This window comes from Ascidiella aspersa, chromosome 6 (genome assembly GCF_963924565.1).
Source record: "Ascidiella aspersa chromosome 6, kaAscAspe10.2, whole genome shotgun sequence".
Taxonomy (NCBI): domain Eukaryota; kingdom Metazoa; phylum Chordata; class Ascidiacea; order Phlebobranchia; family Ascidiidae; genus Ascidiella; species Ascidiella aspersa.
This window is the reverse complement of record NC_139452.1, coordinates 26348062-26370892: the sequence shown is the minus strand read 5'-3', so window position 1 is coordinate 26370892 and position 22831 is coordinate 26348062. Positions and strand designations below refer to the sequence as shown.

General features: G+C 39.1%; 1 protein-coding gene across 1 annotated transcript in view; it reads right to left on the bottom strand.

Moving 5' to 3' along the window:
• Positions 1-22831, bottom strand: part of LOC146141030 (homeobox protein SIX6-like) — a 39795-nt gene that overhangs the window by 7321 nt on the left and 9643 nt on the right. The gene's annotated exons all lie outside the window — the stretch shown is intronic.

Sequence of the window (22831 nt, the reverse complement as noted above, 5' to 3'; positions counted from 1 at the left end):
AGAAAAAGGCGAAGCACTGCTTTCAATCGAAACCTAACAGCAACAAAAGGTGACAATTGGCCTCGATGCGCCATTCAGTTGTTTATAAACGCGCCCGAGAGAGAATACACCTTTCCCCGCCGCCGCCGCTGCTACTGCTGTCCGCTTCAGTCTGCCGCCAGCCGACATTTTGGGCCTTTTTCGTGTTTTCCGCGGCGTTACGCCATGCGCGCTTTACGCGTTTGCTCCTCAAAGCGTTTCAGGCGAATTCCCGGAGAGTTTCGCGTCACTATTATACGCTGAATTGCTTGTTGTTTAATTCACGCAAATATTCGCTGTAAGTGATTCGCGTAAAATCAACAGATAAACACATTCGAAATTTTCCCTAAATAAAAACACTACAAAGACAATTTGCGGACATTTCATGCGCTAATTTACGTCAAAAATGTTGATGACGTCGGCATGTTACGCGATTTCCTCAAAAACGAATTTAAACATCTTCACGAGGCACAGTGTGTAACCTGACGGCCATTGCAGAGCGCTTTATCGCCACCTGGCGGAAAGATATATTTACGCGGTGATTTGTTATTTATCAAATGATACTTTTCGCAATTAACTCTAACAATTAGCAAACGTCATAAAAGATAATTTCTGACAAAGTGTTGATGGTTGCTAACCCGCGTGTTTTACATTTAGGTAAAAACATTTTTTGCGCAATCTATAGGTTGGACATTTTTTTCGACAATTACTATGCTAAAACTCGTGTCGATTTTTGTTTCTTAAACTGAAAAAATATTTTTAACTAAACATTGATGGTTTGGCATACCACGTGTTTTATATATGGATTGAAACATGTTTTTTGCGCAAACTATAGGTTGGACATTTTTTCAACAGTACAATTCCAAATCGCGTGTTGTTATATTGCTTAAACTTAACGCGCCGATATTTGCGGTGTAGCGAGCGGGTGTTGCATTTCTGAACTTTTCAAAGCGTTTGGCAAGTCCATTAGTTTCCCCCGAGTCCGTTCGCTAGCAATTTCAATTAGAAAAGCCCGAACCAATTGCGCAACTGGGAAACAGCGACAGAATAACTTCAACGCAGCGCCTTTCGTCAATTCTTTGGCAAAGCAGCACGCATACGTATAGGACTAAGTGAAGAAAAGCATTGCATGCCAACCGAAAGACGAAGGGGACATGCCAATACCCTATTGTATCCATTGCAAGGGGGAAACCGTGCCCCCAGAACCCGCCAGTAAAACTTCCCTGGCCACAGCATACCTGCCTGTCGCGCCTATAGCGAATGGGAGCATGTATAATGCAAAGGCGGTTGGGTCGCCAGCCAGGCAGCATTCGAAACAACAACTTGTTCCAGTAGACTGCTGCAGTTTGGGAGATGTACGTAAGCTGCCGAGGCAAAATGGGATAGCGTCCGCCATTTTCTCTTTGCATTTGCAAGTATAAGCGGAAATTTGTCAAACTCTTTGCGTGAAACACTTGTAGCTTAACAATTTTTGGCAATGTTTTATCTATTGGACGTTGACAAATTGTATTATCGTAGAATCCCACCAGTTTAAATGGAAAGCAAATCACATTCGTACATCATTTAATTGAGCTTTAGGAAGAAAATTATTTTGCAAGAAACAGCATATTTATTTCCCTATTTTTATTACCCTAACTACATGGATTTAATTTCCTTCAATCCTTAAACTTAATTATTTTCCGAATGTATAATACGAAGGGAATAACACCCTTTTCATTTTATACAAATTTTGCCATTGACTAACATTTCATGAGAAATCTATAGAAACGGCATTTTTACCAAAAAATGACTTTTTAATCTGCTAATTCTAAGTTGTAATAATTCTATTTGCGTTATTTTGTAAACGTGTTTCAATGCTTTTTCAATTTTTACCATAGCCTGCACTAATTGCTTAAAAACTGGCTCGGCCGAATCTAATTCAAACAACTTTGCGACACGCGAATAATTGCCCGAATCGCGCTAATTCCGTCAAAGGACCGACAACAATAATATCCAGCACCTCACAGCGATTAATTGCTGGGTCACATAAACTCCGCTTCAAAAACTCATCGGGTCCCAATGATAACGAGCTGTACAACCAACACGCGCCGTCGCATTGGTAACATAACTTTACCTGAACTTTTTAGGATTCCTCAGACGAAAATGTTGCCCATCATGCGAGTCAAAATGGCCCACTGTTTGCTAGAGTGTTTTTTTCACGTCAATTTAGTTTTTTTTTTGCGTAAAATAGTTAACGTGTTGTAGAAATATAAAAGCCCTTGTCAAAGTAGGTAGCGTTGTAAACGTTTCCAATATACATCTCACACTATGTTGAAAATGAATAGAGAGTTTTTCAAACGTTCAAAATGATACCTACTTCTGTATGGGCTTTGATATTTTTACAAGAACCTATGACTAAAATCCCAACCATGATGATCCAAGGTTTAACATGTGATAAGCTTAAACAGATTAGAGTTTATTAAAATCATCTGTTTAAATGGAAACAAACTTAAAATTTGCAGTTTTATATTTAAATATTTCTATATTCAAAGTTATAGATTTGACATTTTTACCACAAAATAGCATATTTGTTCTCCTGGTTTTTATGTTCGATACTACACTTTAGCATAGACCTTTCAAAATAAAGCCGTCTCTGGTGATATAGCGTTAGAAAATAGAGCATAAATAAAAACCCAATTGGACACCAATTTATTTTTCATAAACGATTGATTAAAATTACACCAGTCGCTTCACACCTTAACGAAAATAAATTGATGCGATCCGGCCGAAATCAAACAACTTTGCGACACGCGAATAATTGCCCGAATAGCGATAATTCCGTCAAAGGGCCGACAACAATAATATCCACCTCACAGCGATTAATTGCCGGATCACAGGAATCCGCCGCAAAGCAAATCAAAGCGCAACACGCCATGAGCAGTCTCTATACAACTTGCACGCGCCAGATTGTACACATGGAATGCAGACGAATCTCTGCTCCTAATCAAACAAGCCAATCAAAGCGATGATGATCCACTTTAGCTGGGATCTATATGTTGTTTTTGACGCGCGCTGTGGGAAGCGATTTGGTGTCTTGAGGATTGGCCGCCGTCGGATAATCCCATTTTGCTCGCTTTAATATTAATTGGTGCTTATAGGAGAGCGGCCTTCATTCCCCCCTGTCGCCATTTACCAGCGCCTCACTTATGTGCCTCGTGTCAAGGGGTTGTTGGTTTCGCTTCTCTCCTGGTTTTACAATTGCGTCAAAATTTCACACTTGTCTCAAATGGATTTAACCGGATTGTGCAGTGCTTTTCTTAAACTGTGTGCCGCGTGCCTATATGTGGAGTTTCAAGTGCAAAGCTAAATTTGTATTAAGGTAAAAAATGACTTTATGTGCAGTATTTTGTTTTGAGGTGTTTTAAAGGTACAAAACAGTCCCTCATCATTGTAGAAAAAAAAATAAATGTCTTTCTATGAACAAAAAGCCTATTATACTTCTGTAGTTACAGCATGCAATTAGCTATAAGTATTTTGAACATTTGTGGTTTATGAAACTGAAAAGCGTCCTTTCTTCAAATTTTATACGTCGCCAAAAACTAAAATATGCCCAAATGTCAATGACATTTTTGCCAACTGCCTGACATTACTATCACGGTTTCTCAATTGTTTCTCCTAAATTTTATTCACACGTGCAAACTTGTCGCCGTTTCTAGTTTGAGTTTAATGTTTGTCGAAAGTTCTAGCATTATTTCGCATTGACAACACCAAAAACTAAACATATAATGAGAAAACTGTTTCAGAAAAATAATGTTTTTCAGCAATAAATCTGAAATGTCTTCACTACGAAATTTAAGGTCATTTGATTCCTGTCATTATTTCGCATTGTCAGCACAAATTAAAATAAATATGTTTTACCTGGTCAACTTTTAAATTTTTGGCAAAAAACACTCGAGTCCTCGTCAAGCCATTGACTCAGGTTATTATAACACTTATCATGTGATATCGGTTTCTCATTCTACGTTTCACACTTACGCCAAGCAGCTAAGTGGATTGTTCAGAACGTCTCAAGGACCCGTATTGATTGCTGAGTATTGCAATACTAGAGCATTGCTGAAGCACATTCCTAAACAAGTATGTGGCGAAGCAAAATAAACTACGCACCATGAACATTGCAACTTTTTTGTTCATACTTTTTAAAATGCAGAGAAAAGACAGCATTTTTGATGGTAGCAAATAAACAGATAAAATGCAGAATGAATATTAACGCCAGAACATGTATAAGATATTTTAAACTTTTAATACAATTCTTTATTTATTTGCAACAATGCAAGATTATTTGCAACAATGAAAGACACAATGTGATCATTTGCAACATTTTCTTATTCAAAACGTTCAAAATATGCTACAGTACATCATCTGTATGGGTTTGATATTCATTACACGTCTAACGACAAACTCTAGCGATAATGCTCAAAGATATAAATATTTTTTACTAATCCAAAATCAACAACAATTTGCCTTATCAATGAAAAAAAGATTGGCCGTGGATTGCAACAGGGGACGTGGCGTTATTTTGCACAATGTGCGCAAAAATGTTCGCATCCCCGTCTCGTGGATTGGGCAGGGTAGTTTGCCGATTTACCCTAGGCGAGTCACTGTTGGAAATTACGAGCGCTTTAAGCGTGTATCTGGCGGAGATACACCGGTGTAAAACAGTTGATTTTGCGAGATTTAGGTCCTGTTAGTCAAGCATTTACAAAAAAAGCAAGTAAAGACCCAGCAGTCTAAGTCATCAGTGGCCCAAGTAAAGTCAACTACAAATCGGCAATCGCTGATATAAAAATAAAACAATTAAACATTGGAGTCCGTAAACTTGTCCGAATACGAGCAATAACGCTAACATAGAATAATACAATGTAATAATCTAATCGTTTACGTGCAAATGTAAGATAAATAGCCAACTTTTATAATAAAACATTAACTAAAACCACTTATTTCAACGAAGTTATTTTTGACTCAATGACTCAAAATATAAGTCAAGTAATTTGGCAAAAACGACTTAAGTCAAGTCAGGTCATTTGAAAACAGGGACTTGAGTGTACCTAAGTCAAGTCATTTTAACACTGGTGCGAAGCAGCTTTATCAGTCGCCACTTTGTCCGGCCGGTTGCCACACACGAGACAAGCATTCAGTCGAATTCCTTCGTTTTGCAACTTCTGTCAGCACTCAGAGTATGAAGTAGGCATCACTATACCTCCCATTACGCCCTCCGTATTTGCTTTAGGCTAACCGCTTTCTTGGCTGTGCAGGAGTTACAGTCGCATCGTTATAGGAAGGGTGCATTGATTTCCTAAATACGCGCCGAATATTTCAATAGAACACGCACTTAAAATCTAGGGTTATTTTAGAGTTAATTGGAGGTAAAACCATTCGTACATATGACATGTTCAAGCGTGACCTGTAGTAGCAAACTTGACATATTTTTAACACATTTCATGGGCCTACAAATCGTGTAAGAAATTCATTTACAATATAAGCCTGATTTATATTTAACTGCCGCGTTTAACTTTATTCTAATAACTGGCAGCTGTATTACTTCTTAAGGAAAAATGGGGCTTCTGTAATGTGTTATAATAGTCTTTAGACTATACTCGGTTAGAAATCTTTTTTCGATCGATTTTCGAACAACTCTGTCTAAGACGTTTAGTGCTGAATCGCCAAAATTCAAATATTTTAACATTGCACTGATATAGGATTCACATGAAAATTAGGCAGCGCTTAACTAAAAACAACATTTTGAAAACCTTGGCAAACATGTGTATATCAAAATGGTGGATTTTGCTCTGCTTAAGCATTCTGTTTTTCGACATTTTACGGAAAAATGCATGTGCTTTCCACGTTTGATATAAGGCACTAAACAGCTACAGTATCACGAACAGCGACAATAGACTAGCGATGGCAGAACAAACCTTGGTTTGCAGGTGAATTAATCCGGCCTGCCCCCAACAAAACTGACAGCAGAACGAACGAGTTACTTAAACAGCAAACCAGGTGACGTCGTTGAAAGACAACTTGCATTGTTAAAATGGACGCAACGCGCTTTACTTCGCGAAATGAAATCGGTCAATTCGAAACGTTCAAAATGCTACCTATACTACTGTATGGACATCGATATTCTTACCAAGTCAAATTAGATTTTAAAAATATTATGCTTTTGCCAAATGGACTTTTCAATAAAAGAAAACACTTGCCAGAAAACAAATCATAATTCAAACGAGTTTCTCAGTTATACATAGGATCCGCATCTCTACAGTGTTGGATAAATACCGATACTACCTCTTGACATTGAATATCCCTTGATTCGATAATATCGGATCTCGCAATGGTGTGACTATAGAGATTTTTTTGCAATGCAAAAGGCGTACAACCAATTTCATTTTAGTTCGAGAAATAGTGTAGCAAGTCTAATCACAGAATGCCAATAGCAAAAAAATAGCGAAAACCCTAATAGCCAAGGAAAGGTCCAATTGCATAAAACGAAATATATAAGCGTGCTAAATTACAATTTGCAATTAACTTCGGCGGACGAGATACACAGTTTGGATTACACAAATCATAGTCGCCACCTGAGAGATGTGTACACAGGGAAAGAGAGAGAAACAGAAAAAAGAAGAAAAGGGAAAACACAAAAGAGAAATGAAGAGAAAAAGGCGCTCTTACTCTCTGGGAGCGTCGCAAAACTGGGGTAACAGGGATTCGTCGTCCATAAGACAACAGCGGCGACGACTGGCGAGGAAATCTCCCTAAAAAAGAGCCGCTGACTGACAAGTCACTCGAGATAAACTGTAGCCTAATGCCGGCGCGCTCACACGTACCCGAGCACGCTCTTTAGCTCATGGGCGGGGGGACGCTTCACGCTTGCTTTGGCGAGCCATTTAAGGCGCTAATAGCATTTTGCGCTTTTTCGCCGGGGGCCCCCGTTTTTTTTCTGCCTCGTGATCTGTTATCTTGCGATCGAAGGGACACCGCTTGTCTAAGACAAATCATTTTCCCAGCCGAGGGGGGAGGGGGACCTTTACGGGGACCGTTTTTCCCACGAAAAGGCGCCCAACGGTGATTCATCAATTGCGTTAGCCTTTTAGAGCCGTTCTCGGGGGTTTGTGGGGTTCCCTGGGGGGTAGGGGGCTCCTTGCAGGCCCCTGTGTGTGTTTAGGCTCGCCCTACGGCTCACTGTGTACGCCTGGAAGGAGCTAATCCAATTAGAATCGCCTGACACTTGGCAAGGCCGGGAGCCGCTTTGTTAAATTAGCTGAGGAGCGCATTTTAAGTTGATGAGTTCTCTGTGGAGTCTATCCAATCATCCCCAAAAGCTTACCGTTAAATATCCAAGAAAAACAAACGCTAACTAAGAAAACTTTAACATGTTACTCATAGTAGGGTACACTTTTCACGGATCTGTAATTTGGCTTGGTAATAAATTGCAAAGCATAAAAGGTCGAGTAGATCGACATCATCTTGATTAAAACGATGTATTTCTCAGTTACATTAACTGACGATGATACAAGCTCGTATCGAAACGTCTTAATTAAGATGACGCGATCTACTATAGGCCTTTTTGGCAATTCATTATCAAGTTATACTTATAGTAACTTAGACCATTGCACAGTGGCCTCTCGTTGCTATGTCAGTCATTAAATACATTGTCCTGGTCCTGTGCACTGTTTTTCTGCTCCTGCCATTTTGGCCTATATGTTGGTTTGCGCCATGTTTTTTGCTACTCACACAGCGGCGTTATGTGTGCGCAAATGTAAGGCAGGCGTTCAGGTGGGAATTGTATTCCTTACGGCAATGCTGTATGATGGCATTTCTTGTAGATTTCAAGATTTTTTCTTGTAGATTTCATTTGTGTATCACTTGTAGATTTCATTTAGGTTCATTTAGGTATTTCTTGTAGATTTATATGTGTACGGGATTATATGTGTACGGGATTAAGGCACATTAACCAATTAGGCAAGCAGTCTGTTATATTTGTCCAGAAGAAACAGATATTTTTATAGCTGCACTTTGCTGTTGAACTGATGTTTTAATTTTGATGAGGGAAACCTTGAAATGCTAATTGAAAACCAAAAATCACCCTTACAAATTTAGTTTTGCCTAGGTCTACTTACAACAGCTGTACAATATAAGGAAAATGAAATCTTGTTCAAACGGTATCTCACTGTGAGTTAAGAGACAATACACTTTTTCACGTTGGTCCAAATTCTCGATATAAGGTCAACAGCACGACAGAATAACTGACTTTGCTTGATAAAGTATGGCAGAAGTTCCTACTTTATAGCTGCCACTTTTTGATTAAAGTCAACATCTAAAATTACTAGTCAAGAATGGGAAAATATGGCCAAACTCGAAAAAATCAAGCTGAAACGGCTCAAAAAAAGTGCCCTTTTTTGAAAAGTTTTCACAGCTAAACCGATATACACTTTTAATCAAGAATGGAAAAATATGGTTCCAAGTTTAACAAATTAAGCTGAAACGCTCCAATAACCGCCAATTGCCCCTTTTTTAAGTTTCCACAGCAACTCCAACACACACTTTTAAGCATTTCGCGCGGCAAAAAAATAAATTGCCAATCACGTCATTTTCACCCCGTCGGGAATACCCGGGCTTCAAAAGTATCCGAGAAGCTATTGAAGGGACAAAAGCGTCGGGATTTAATGAAGGAAAAGCTCAGGTTAGTTCGCACGACCCGGCCTAATCCCCGGCGACACATTAGCTGGGCTGGGGGGAATAGTATAGGCGTCCAGAATTCCCAGCGAGCCGCGACAAAACAAGCTGTTTGGTAAACATTCAGCGCGTTCCTTATCGCTCGGCCGCCGGGCCTTCAAAAAATTTCGGGCTGTTTTGGGATGCTTTACTTCAAAAGCACACCTTTTAACGCTTTTTGTTTGTGCAAAAAATGGAAAAAAACAAACAGCTAACTGCTTTGAAGAGTTGCAATTGGAAACTGACGACTTATAAAAACGGCACAAAATTTAAAGAACACTTATGTTATGTATTTAACTTTCTTATACACGGATCTGTAATTTTGCTTAATATTGAATCTCAAAGCTAAAAATGTCGAGCAAAGAGGCATCATATTGAAAATAAATTTTCCATACACACTTGTATTATCATCAGGTAATGCGACTGAAATATAATCCAAACCTTATTTATAAAAGTTGGAACGCAATTCTAAAAAAGGGGCTTCGTTAAGCAGTTTATTCACCATCGGTTAATGTGCAGAATTGCTGAATTGGTACAGTGCACACATTAACTGATGATGATACCAGTTACGTAGCGAAACGACTTTATCAAGATGATGTCGATTTACTCCACCTTTTAGGCTTTGAGATTCATCATCAAGTTACTTATTTTATGGCTTCTGAAATTCATATTCAGCTTGGCCAGTCAAACTAATTGGCCAGTCAACCTGGCCGTTTTGGTGTTTGGTCGATCCTGGGCGAAATTATTCCGTCATGGTTCGCATTTCGCTTTGAAGGGCCGCCGACCGATTTCGCCACATCAACCTTCGCCACTAAATGAAGGCTTAGTCAGGCTTCGGCGGCCGCGCGCTATATAGACCCCAGTTATAATAGACTCCTTTAAATGGCGACTTCAAATACCCGGGACCGTCTCGCTGTATAGTTTGCCAATAAGTTTAGCTCTGTATTCTTTCTCTTTCGTGAGGTTCGGTGGATATGGATCGTATACCACATCACAGAGGTCATTTCTAACCACGTGCACCAATGTATACTGATTTGGCCAAATTAGATCCGCCCGTTGAGGCAAATCGGAAAAAAAGACAGTCACCATAGCAATAGGTCGCGGTGACTTTGTATTAATTTTTACCGAATTTTAAACGCTTTAACTCCCTATAAAGCGCTTTAACCCCCTATAAGTAATTTTCGACATGTTTGAAAGAAAAATCAGAGACCCAAATGTAACTTAATGACAATTGGGTCAAAAATAAGGAAAACGTAAACATCCTGTATCTGTCGGTTTAATCTATTTTCAATTGCAATAAACATCGGCACTGTGATTACTTTCGTGACCCATAAGTTTGAATTTCCTCCCCTAACCTTGAAACGACAAGTATAACTTTTTAAATATAAGCACCTTTTACAACATCCTTTTCCTATTTTTTTCGGCTGTTTTAATACGATTCAAGTCCCGGAATCCAAATAGGTCCGGTGCGTAATCTTCGGATTTGCAAATCCGCTTTCCCCAGTAAAAAACGTGACCATACCTTGTCCTCGCTACTTACAAAATTACCTTTTCCGTGTTCCGTTTCTCCCACGTTATGCTTTTATATCAAAATTTTGGAAAATTTGTTGCCGAACGCGGAATTTTAAGAGGTTTGTCGTCGACCGGAAAAGGCAAAATGCTGAAAGGGTTTCGCTCGTGTTCTAATGTCGAATGATTCACGTTTCCATTCTGTTTAGCTGGGACCTAAAGGGTGATTAATATCACTGCCCCATATACAGTACAAGGGTGAGTTTACCCAAAACATGTTGCGACAGTTGTTTTCTATGACCCCAACACAACCAACTCAATGCGTCATGGACAGAAAATTTTGCAAGCTGTTTCAATTCTATTTGTTTCACCCAAATACAATCCTCGCACATTTTCTTAAATATCATCAAAACACTATAGAACTAATCTTGCGTTGCAAGTGGTCGCTTTTTGGTTTAATATTTTACCCATGAATATCTACATGGCATTTTCGACTTGTTAAACGTTTAATAATTTGGTATACATTTTCAATGAGAAAACCATAAACACGATTGTTAAATCACATTTTACTGCAATAGTTATGGAATTTCAATAAATAACATATAATTCAGTTTCCTGAAAAAATGAGCCGTCACATTTTTGCAAGGTAATTAAATAAAGTAAGCTACCCGCCTCTAAAAATCGCCCACAACACACAAAACATCACCACGAAATAAAATCAAGTTGTGTCTCATGTTATTTTGAGGAAAAGGAAATCAGTGTATCATCTTAGCAGCTTTACCATGAACAAACACAGCAATTGCCCTATATCTTCCATCAGAATATCTTAAATGTTTCACACACTAAATTTGCGTTCGGTGTGGGAAAAATGCCTCAACAGTTCGGCGAAATGACAAGGGAATGAATAATCTCCCCCCCCCCCCGCGAAAAAATCGTGACCGGTGCCCCCTCCCCCTACCTTCGCGACACGGAGCACCCAAAACAAAACCGACACTCGGTGTAACCCTTTTCGCTTCGTCAAACTCGAGGGGGGGCATTATTTAGGGGGCAAGGGTGAGGGGGCAAGTCGATACGTAAGGCGATCGCGATTGCACGCGCCCGCGCATGCGCAAACACACTAGCTGGCGCGACAAGTGATGAGTCACAATGGACCGGCGCTCTATAGAATCGATGTGTCATCGCCGCCTAACTACTTATTATCATTTTTAGCCGCCGCTGCTCTGTGCGCAACGGAGCGTAACCGGCGTCACGTGATCCGTCACGTGTCGCGTTTGCCCGGTCGTTGAAGTTCACTGGAGCGTGACGCATTACGCCTTTTAATCCTTGGGTTTTTTCTCTATCTATCTTGGTGTTTCGACGCCCCTGTTGATTTAGGCGGCGACGCGCCCCCTTATAACTTTGGTTCGCACGCTCGCTGGGAGTTTGCGTTGTGCCACCTACGCAACTATGTTGTTTGTTACTTGGCGGGAATGTTGGGGTATTTGCACCCAGGTGAACACTTAGCCTTTGAACCTGCAGGTTGCTTGGCAAACAAGAAATTTTTAAAATAAACTGCGCCCCTTTCCTAAAATTGTCTAACTTTCTGGTCAATTCTGCACCAAAAGAACTTTCGATGTGTTAGTCAGGACCTAGCTCATTATCGTCTAACAGAACTGAAATACCCCAAAATCAAAACATACCTTATTGTACATCCTGTAAATTTTACTAAGTAGGCAAAAACCTATACCTATACACGAATATATGGCTATATTTAGTGAGACAGTTTTGGCTTTTCACTGATCTTAATGTTAAGTTAGAACTGCGGTTTGGCAATCATTACAATTTTTAATTTTTTTATAAACATTTGTTTGAAAGTTAAAGTAATTGCAATCAATGCATTTTTTATTTTTTATAACATGTTTTTCCTTTTATTCTCTCAATAAATCATTGCAACCGTTTAGGTAATTTTTTAAGGCCATTTCATACAACCGGATTGGGATTATGTTATCTCGCTTTTAAGGGGTTATCCAGCTGCTTTACAAAACGAACTCATATAAAAACGTGTTACAAACGTTATTCAGTTTTTCTTGCTTCGGATTTCAAACTTTAACTGACGGCTTTAATTATATTTCCCAAGTTTCTTTACATTAGCTTTATAAAATTACTTTAAAGTTTTGCTTAATACATTTCAGGTTTGAAAGCTTGAAATCAAGTTTGTTTCAGTCATAGAGTTTTCTCGAAGTTGGTGGGAATGTAGTTTGTTATTTCGAATTAATTTTGGACCGATTTGCATGTCAGAGCTTCCAAAAAAAGAACAACTAATAAACAATAGTGGCGGCATGTTAACCTCGATTTAAAAGCGGCAAAGTAAAAAAACACAGGAAGTTAATAGAAGCTCGTGTTTTTTTAAACACCTTCTCCCCGTCACAATTTCAGTTCAAACGCCTATAAGTTATCGACCGGCTGAAATTCAATCTCTCTCCAATTAGTTTTGGCTCACGCGTGTTGCTACCAGCACCGCCTGTGATCTCGCCGACTTTGATCTGCTTCTAACACGTGGCATTCGGACTCGTGCGATTTTTCGTGGAGCAAGCCAATGCCTGATTTAATAACGCACAAAAGCGGCACGCGTGCAGCATGCATGCGAAAGCAATCCATCGGGAAACATGGAAAACTGGAAAAATGTAATTCTCGGGGATTTTGGGTCGGGTTCGCGTGATTGATAAATCGGACTGCATTCGTCCTGCTAAATTGCTACGATTTGCCTTCATTTTATTCCGCATGTTTGAAATGTGCGCAATTTTAGCCGACTGAAGTTTTTTGCGTAGACATGTGATGTAAGAGGATCTTTCGTGTCGTTTTCAACTATGATCCAACTTCGGCGCCGTGGTATTTCTCTATAGGAGCGCATGACGAACGCTATTTCATCATTTCGGCGACTTAAGAACCACGATTATTTATAGGTTTACTGTAATTGAATATTCATTAAGGCCTCTTAAACTTCATCGCGGTCAGCATAGTCAAACCTTAAAAAGTAGGGTAGAAACTAACATAATAATAAGGGTTTCGAATAGCATTGGAGAAATAGCGTTTTCGCGCGTAATTGCTTTAAGGCCTCAAAGATTGTTTATAGATTTACTGAAATAGAATAGTTGAGGCGTCTTAAACTTATTCGCGGTCAGCAAAGTCAAACCTTAAAAATAGGGTAGAAACTAACATAATAATAAGGGTTTCGAATAGCATTGGAGAAATAGCGTTTTCGCGCGTAATTGCTTTAAGGCCTCAAAGATTGTTTATAGATTTACTGAAATAGAATAGTTGAGGCGTCTTAAACTTATTCGCGGTCAGCAAAGTCAAACCTTAAAAATAGGGTAGCAACTAACATTATAATAAGGGTTTCGAATAGCATTGGAGAAATAGCGTTTTCGCGCGTAATTGCTTTAAGGCCTCAAAGATTGTTTATAGATTTACTGAAATAGAATAGTTGAGGCATCTTAAACTTATTCGCGGTCAGCAAAGTCAAACCTTAAAAATAGGGTAGAAACTAACATAATAATAAGGGTTTCGAATAGCATTGGAGACATAGCGAGACCGGATTATTGCTTCGTTTAATTGTTTTCAAAAAGCCATGACCGATTGCACAAAAAACTATTAAATTACCTTATGTTGTCCCGAGAACTGCGCAGTAATTTGCGAGAAGCACCATTCCCTTAACGGCCACGATTTGGCAAGAGCGAAAATTTGAAAGACGTGGGCACATGTCAGTGATACGGGGCTGAAACGCGATTAACGACCCCCTTAACACCCCCCCCCCCCAAAAAAAAAAAACGATTTTAATAGCCCCTCTCCAGTTTCGCGCGTTTGGAAGGATTTCGAAGGGTCGCCCTCTAAACGTATAAGTACCAAAACGTGTTGCCGAAACCCTACACTTCGCGCCCCATCTTTTCGATTTTTTGACGCCGCTGTTTTGATGGCCTTGTTTCGGGCAAGTGGTACAATGTAGGTGTCTTTGTTGGGTCTTGTAAACTGGACAAATTGCTCAACGTCGATCAGGCGATTTCTCAGCGCCCCTTTAAACCATCCGATGATAATGATCTGAGTTTACAGTAATTGGGGTTTGACAACTTTGTTAAATTGCTAAATAAAGACAATTGCATGAGCCCTATTATATGTAATATTCAAAAATCCTTATATACTGTATCCGAATTTTAGCCAATGAGTCAGAAGTTTATAAAGTACAAAACATATAAATAATAGTGGGTATAGATATAAGCAAAACGCTGCCCTTTAAGGTTTGCACAAGAGCTGACACACGCGTTATCAGACATTATATGCTGTAAAACAGTGGTTCTTGAAACGTCGTACACCTATACCACTGTACTTGTGGTTCGCGAATGATCTTCAGCTGCTACGCGAGTGGGTAATATATTAAAAGAGTAATTTTAGCGAGGTCAACGCAAATTGAATTCACTCTCTTCCCTCATCATCTAAATCTAAGGCGCTTGGAGCAATTTTAATTAATTTCAAGCTTTAATATACTCAAGTATAACTTGTATAGCAAAATAGTGGTTTTGAATTTATAGTAAAATAGTGGTTCCACTGCAGCAAAACGTAACACATGTGGAAAATTTCCCCAAATTTGGCATTGCAGCTAGAGGGATGTCCGATAATATCGGATCGGCGCCGATACGTGATATCAATTGGTAGCATTGGTTATGTCCGATACTAAGGTGGACCGGTGCCGATCCCATGCCAAATTAATAATTTTAGACATAATGTGCGATTCAACGAAGCGATTTCTACCTTAAAAGAAAAAAATTAAACATTGTAATATAGCAGAACAGGCTAAGGGGCCTAACCACGTCGAAAATATTAGCCAAATAACCAGGAAATAATGCCTTTTAATGTCTTGTAAGATAATTTTTTGCTTATTTGAGCAAAGCAATGGCGTAAACTTGGCATTTGGTCGCGATACAGTTTGTCTAAAATAACGTATATCGGCACCGATATAAAACGTCTAATATCAGACATCCCTATAGGCAGCAATACAACTGCAGCACCAGCAGAAGCAGCAGCAGTAGTATTAGCATCAGATGTAGCGGCGGCACTCCTAACGTATAACGTTACCCGCGCACCTTTGAAGAGGCTCGTCTAAACACGAGAGCGTCATTAGATCCGCGACGAAACACGGTTCGCGAAACGGATCCGCCATCGAGACGGTGATTCCCCTCCGCCAGGTAGGCCTTTGATGTCGCCGCACGCGCCTTGTGACGTAATACAATGTCGCGATTTCATTCAAAGCCTGAGGTTTGCTATAGTTTATTTGGTGTGGGAGGAGGGATCAAACCCACCCACACACGATTTTCCACTTTTTTATTCCCGTTTACGTTTTTAAAGTCGTAAGCTGAGCGGCTTGGGAACCTTTGCGTTGTTTTTTTGAAGTTTTTCGATTTTGTCGCGTTATAGCTTTTAAGCTCCGTTTATTGGTAGAATCCACATGTTTCGGTATCGCTTCTGTGAAGTCTACACACGTCCTGACGAAATGGTAAAAAAGAGTGTTGTTTACAAGTCGTTTCATAATGACTAATGTCCCAGTTAAGTCATTTGCTAAATAACCTGAGTCCAAGAAAAGTCATTTGTTAAATGACTTAAGCCCCAGTCAAGTCATTTGCAAAATAACTGAAGTCCAAGTTGATTCATTTTCACTAAAAATAATATTTTCAATAAAAAACCAATTCCCAGCTCAAGTCATTAGTGACCCAAGTTATAATCAAGTCCCAGCATTGGCATCAATAATTCATAATAAACTTTAAGAAATATTGGACACGGCCCTGACCAATATTTCGCAAAGCAAACACAATCGCAACAAATAGAAATTTATCTTTTATTGCTGTTTTCGTTCGGCCACTTAAAGTATAAAGGACGGAATTTCTCCCAAACGTGTAATTCACTGGGAAAGCAGTGTATAACTTTCCACAATCCAAAGAAAAAACCTTTCGCTTTAATGTGGTCACCATTGAAGTAAATCCCTTGGAAGTCACTCGATAATATCCGCCCTTTATTGTTACTGAATGTCGTAAACTGCAATTTGAATTCAAACCCTGTTCTTATGGGCCCCGTTTTCGACGTTGGAGGCACAATTTTGTGCAACAGTTATATCCGAATCTATATCATTATCATGGAAAAACACTGTATGCCCTTTCACCCAGACAATATTTCATATACGCAGCTCTTTGAAATGGCCCTGAATAGGCAATTTGATAGAGACGAAATATGTTTCAAGTTTTGTACCAAAACTAACTTGATGCCTTAGTTAGTGCAATAGACTGTTTTAAATGCAAAGAATGATATTTGAGGTTATATTATGTATTGTTGAAGAAAAGTATTTATATAAAAATTATAATTTTGTTGTCGTTTTAAATGGTAAAAATTACAATATGTTGTGTAGATACTCATTTGAAATCATACTTGGGTTATGCCTTTATTGCTTTTTTTTACCAATGCAGTATATCAGCGAACCAAACAAGAATTGTGTGTTGGTCCTTTATTCTTTAGATAAAACAACTAAAAAAAAAATATTTTTTAACTAAAGTTTGTCTAACACTGTAATACAGTGTTTTTTAATTTTATTTAAGAGTAGAGAACCTCTCATACGGATTTATTATGTTTTGTGCACCCACTGCTCTAATTTAAAGTCACTGAAATTCACAAGGAAGTTCTCTGAAGTCATAATAAAAAACACAAATTTAGCCTCAATTGCCGAATATTGAAACCTCAACTGCTCTGTAGCCACCAAAGAGGCGATAGCGACGGTTGAGTAATTAATCAAATTGCGATGAGTAATTCAATTCAAATAAGAGCGCGAAATAGGGAGACAACTGTTTTTAAGCAATAGAACCGGAATTCCCTCGCTTAGAGTGCTGCAATTCTACAAAAGTAACACCATTTGTTTAAACAACCAAAGCTAAAGAAGCCCAACACTTTGTAAATGACCCATAAGTGTTGCACACTGCACACACTGCCTTAACGGCGCCCAAATGGACAAGTATGCCGCGAACCAATCCAGTTTGACATTCCTGTGCCGGCGTAGGATGCCGGGGACTTTTTAAGTCGAAAAGTAATTTTCTTTAAAAGGTCGCAGCCACTGAGCTTGTTGTGCCACGGTGCCACGGATTCAATCCTTTCTGGCGCGCAAGAGATGGCGAAAAGGGTCAAAGGTTAAACTGTGTCAGAGCGGCAAAGTGATTTGTCACCTTCCAGAGACAAGAGTGCTGGTTTTGAGTTCCGCTGAGACCGGCTTAATCGTGGCAATATGGTAATGAGTTTTTGAGGTTACACAAACCACTAAAACCATTTTAAATAATTAAATTTTGTACAGCGTTTCTTTGCAAAGCAAATTCCAACGTTTAGCAATTAAACCAATATTGCAAACAACCACAAGCCTCATGCCGGCATTAGTACTTCTATTATTACTTTTTAATAAACACAATTAATCGACAGCAGGTAAAAATATTGTAAATTAGTTTTGACATAAACAGTATACTAAACTGCAAATACAAATTACTTCGTGCTACAAAACTTTTAAACATCACGATAAATTAGCCGAACATGTTTCTCAGGATGAGGTTACCAAAACTTTTAATTGTTAAAATGCAAGAGACGACGAACCTTATTGACCAGACTAAACTGGAAATAGCAGCACAGTATACAACGGATAGAAATTTGACCAATCAAAAAAATAAAAATTATCTCTTTCGATAAATAAATCTTCAAATGCAAGAATTTCAAGTGAGATCCAGCCATTTAGGACTTTTTCGAATAATTTAGGACATATTCCAACAGGTGTAGGTCCTATCCCGATTTTCGAACTCATTCGTCGTGGTTACTTCTACGTATTTATATTTTTTGTGTCGACAACGGATGGAAATTTGAATTAACAAAAAAAGAAAAATTACTGAAAGTTGAATAAATAAACGTTTGAATGCAATAAATGACAACCTCCAAATATCTGATATACGCTACACTTCTCTCGAAACATCAGCCTTAAATTCAAAAACAGGTAAAAACAACGGAAATTGGCTTGTGTGGCTTTTTCGACAGCAATAAAATTGTCCGCGGTTTAGAAAATGCCGTCTACCATAAAGCGACACGGTTCTGCAGATGTAGCGTTAAACGGTCATCCGCCACGAAAAAGTGCCACCAACGGAGAGGGCGTTTACCTTGCCTCAGTCAAACTACAGACGGGCCGAGCGTCGAATGTTTGCAGTTGCGCTAATGCCTTTGTTGCCGTTTTTACACCTCGCCTGACAGTCGGGGTTTAACCGTCTCCGTCCCCCCCCCCCTACCCCCCTGACGACTGACATAATTTCGTCCGCGCCTCTGAAGCCCTGCCAAGCTTGAGAAGATTACACAGACAGTCCATCACATTTTTGCGCCCTGCCTGTACGTCAACACCAATAAACAAATTTTGCCCTTTTCGGGTATAGGAGAAACTTGCATTGCCTGCGCTATTTTTACGGGTTTATTGATCAGCCGAACGCTGATTAGCTGATTTTAATCCCTTGACGAACCGCTGGCTAAGATGGTAAGCTAATTTCGCAGACACCGAAATCCTTGTTTAATTGTAAAGGTAAACATATGGGAAAAACTAGTTCTAACACGGTTATTTCACATTTTTTTAAAAGGATCACTTGAGTTTGATTTTACAGTAGGCATTACCAATAATATACACTGAGATCTTTGTAGTGTTGAATTGACTTAAACTAATAACTTGACTTAAGTACACTCAAGTACACTTGTTTGCAACACTGGATCTTTTAGATGGTTTAATGCACAAAAACTATAAATGAGCCGACTTAATTGAAACCTTTATGTCTGGTCCAACTGATTTTCAATAAAGTTGAACTTCAAGCAAGCTGCGATTTGGTGACACACCACATAATAAAACAACGTCAATGTCAAAGACAGCTTGGAACGCAGCACCTCATGGACACGCAAAAATAAATCATTTTTCGTATGTTGTAATTACCTTAAACGTGGGTTCAGGCATAAATGGGACTTGGTCAGTCAAATGCCATTAATTAGCTCATTTATTTGCACCATTCCTGCGTTCATGGCATGCACTTTATTTCTAGATGCAAAAGTATTCGATAAAAATCGTTAACGACCCTTACACGATTAATTACTGCGTTACTCGCCTTTAGCCAGTCCTCCGTATAATATGTATAGAACATTTTTGCATTTAGAAATCGAGTACATTGTTCACAGGGCTTATAGGATGTATAATTCGTTGATTCGACTTTTTATAACAAGAACCCACTAACTTTGTCGGAGTACAGCATGTACAAGGGACATATCATACGAATAAATCGACGTTTGTATTAGTTACACAGCCTAGTGTTTGGCGGAAAACAATCGAGTAATTGCTCGCACAAACGTCTATAGGTTGTGGTTGGTTTTGAACTGACCATCAGGGTGAACAAAAAGTGGCTATTTACCCGGCTTACTCCGATTACACACACACCCATTCATGAATATATATTACGTTTATATGTTTAGCCAAACGTTGATTTAATTATAGTTAAAACATTCCGTAATTGTCCGGTTAGCGTTAGTTTCTGGATTTTGGATTTTGTGAATAATAAAATTCAGTTTTATTAGTTGTGAGTCGATTCAAATTCCCCAATCGTTTGCAACTTTTTGTAAGCTGTGTGCGTATACACCCATTTGTGATAAAACATTGGTAATGCTTTTAGCTAGGTAAGGACCAATGCACTTTTCAACTAAGAACTTCATATAGTGGGAATCAAGCAACACAGGCTTTAGACATCCGTTGCGTGTTGCAACAACAATACAAATTTATCTTGTTAGTGTCGCAAGAAAAAACGGACGTGGTTTCAACTTATATAGCACAAAATACTTGGTGACTCTTTTTACAAAACTTCCTACTAGGATTGCTCTCAGTGCCTTTGGGACAAGCTTCCAATAAAATATTCCCAAGCCTCTTGCTATCTCTTCGCTTCAATTTGATTCGCCGTGTTATATATTTAGATCCGGTCGTAGATGTTTCCAGCGTTTGGTTCGGGCGACCTTTAGTTTTGGGAAAAGCCCCACGGGAAATCGAGTCTGCCAAATTCAGCCGCGTAATTTTTTTATCTCGGTTGCGTGACTTTTTTCCTTGGAGGGAAGTTGTGCGCACGACAGCGTCATCTGGGAATTCTCGGCAACTTTTTGTGGGAGAGAAATGAGAGAAACTGCTCCGTCTAATCGAAAGGGACAAGTGATTATGTCGCTTGCAGGTTAAACTTTTTTCGTGCCTTGAAATTATCCTTTTTAACAAGTTTGTATTAGTTTGTTAGGAAAATTAAGTCTCAGACAAAATACCCTGTATGTCCATCATGTGCTATAGTTTTTTAAAAACAACTTTACAGTTGTACCACTTGCCTTATATTGGACGCAAAATTTAGATTTTGTTTTACCTTTACCTAATATATGATTATTCTACCATAGTCATTAAGCGAACCATAGAGCGTCTAATTGTCTTTCCCAGAACTTTTGTAACATTAAATGATAGTGCACATATTCAAGTAATAAATATCTTCAAGTGATTTGCCATAATTTGGGACCAAATTAATATGTGGTAAACATTAAACCAAGAAAAATCCAACTAAATAATATTTGTGTAGTGCATTTCGGTCTTACTCTAAACCAGTGTTTCTTAACCTTTTTCACTTGGGGGCGCACCTAGAGACGTGTGAAAACGTGGCGGCGCACCTTACGAGCGAAGCGAGCGCGAAAGTTTTTAGGTGCACCGGTATTTCTCCTAAATGGCCTGCAATTTTTTTAATATATAGGTTTTATAGTTGCATATCTTTAAAGGGACTCCAGCCTTGAAGACTAAAAACGTTATTTTGTCCATTTAATTCGTGTTTTATTATGTCGGTGGTCTTAATAGGCCTACTATGGTAGCCTATGATTTAGATATTGTTGCTTTGTAGGTTCTATTGCGTTTTCTACATGAAAGATTTGTGGAATCAAAGAGCCAAGCTTAATAGGAAAGTAAAAAATATATGTTTATATAATAGCACCTATACATCGTTATTTCCTTTTGCTCGCGGCGCACCTGGCAGCCTTCCATGGCGCATCGGTCGAGAAACGCTGCTCTAATACAATAAGGTCGTTGAAATTTTGAAGTGAAAATACTTTTGTGAGGTTTGGCAAGCATTTGTCGATCTTGCTGATCACGAGCTGTTTCATTGCCTTATAGTTTGCACAACATGTTTAAACCGTTTTTACATGGACCGAAGGAGCCGATAGAGCCGGTTATCTGTCGCATTACGCCAATCAGATCGGCGACAAGCAAACGGGTCGGGTTTCGGGAACGGCAGGCAATTATTGAGGGGAAAATTTGAACAAGCTCACGACAACTTTAGAAACAACCACCTGCAAAATGGCGTATGCTATAGTCTGTGAAAGGCTGTTACCGATAGTCATACAGTAAATTATGTTAGATAAGACATAAGTTTTGAATGTTAAAAGAGGTAAATCTGTCCAATTCAAGTCAGTCTCGCAATGCTTTAAATTTTTCTGACAAAAAGTGAAACAGTCATCCCATTTAAGGCACATAGTATTTGCCATCAGTTTAAAATCTGTATAAAACTGTTTTGCCTTGCAAATAACCACACAAAAAATTCAGCGGTAATCAGTCGATTATTCATGTGTTTCTGTATTTGAAAATTAATGTAATTAAGTCGATAATGAAAGTGCGCGATTATTGTGTCTTATTCAAAATGAACCAAAATTCTTAATGAAATACGAAATGAAAATCCACTCGAAAGTCATCAGTTTGTTTTCTTCGGCCTAATCGTTAAAAATCGTACAATTCAATTAATAAGTTTAGCAGACCGAGTAGCTCAATTTCCTTTTCTAACACGGGTACACCAAGACCGCAACTCGAAAGACACAGTCGCCAAATACACAGAGTAAAAAATTGTCCGTTGCGCAGTAATATCCCAACATTGGCGATATCTCTACTGTGCGACGCACAGGGCCATTAAGTCTCGATCAGGCGGCAGAGCGGTGTCGTGTTACCGCCTATCGGACGCTTGTACGTCGATCAGCCGGGCCAAACCCGATCCATGATTATCGCTAATCTACGATTACTTGAGATCGGACCCTTACTACAACCCCCCTCACCATTCATTTTTTGCAGCTTAAACACTCTGCCCCGCACGGTTAAGGTTTTTCTTATCTTTTACCTGGAAGAAAGAACGATTTTCCCCTTCCAGAGACGTGTAAGTTGCGGCCGGTTCGCGTTTCATAACGGTAATGTGCCCAAAAATGAAGGCACACCAGTGTATTTGAGATGTTCGGCGTTTGGGATCGTAGCGTCTAACGACCTCCAAACAGGATCGAATAGCTGCTCCGGCGGATGCTTATTTCCCGGCGGATCCTATAGTTTCATTTTTGCATTTTATTCAACGCCTCCATGTGTCATCACGAAGAGCATATTTCTCGGTCACTTGGATCGCAGAATGTCGTTTTGCGTAATTGAAACGCCGTTTTCTTTACCACATTATTA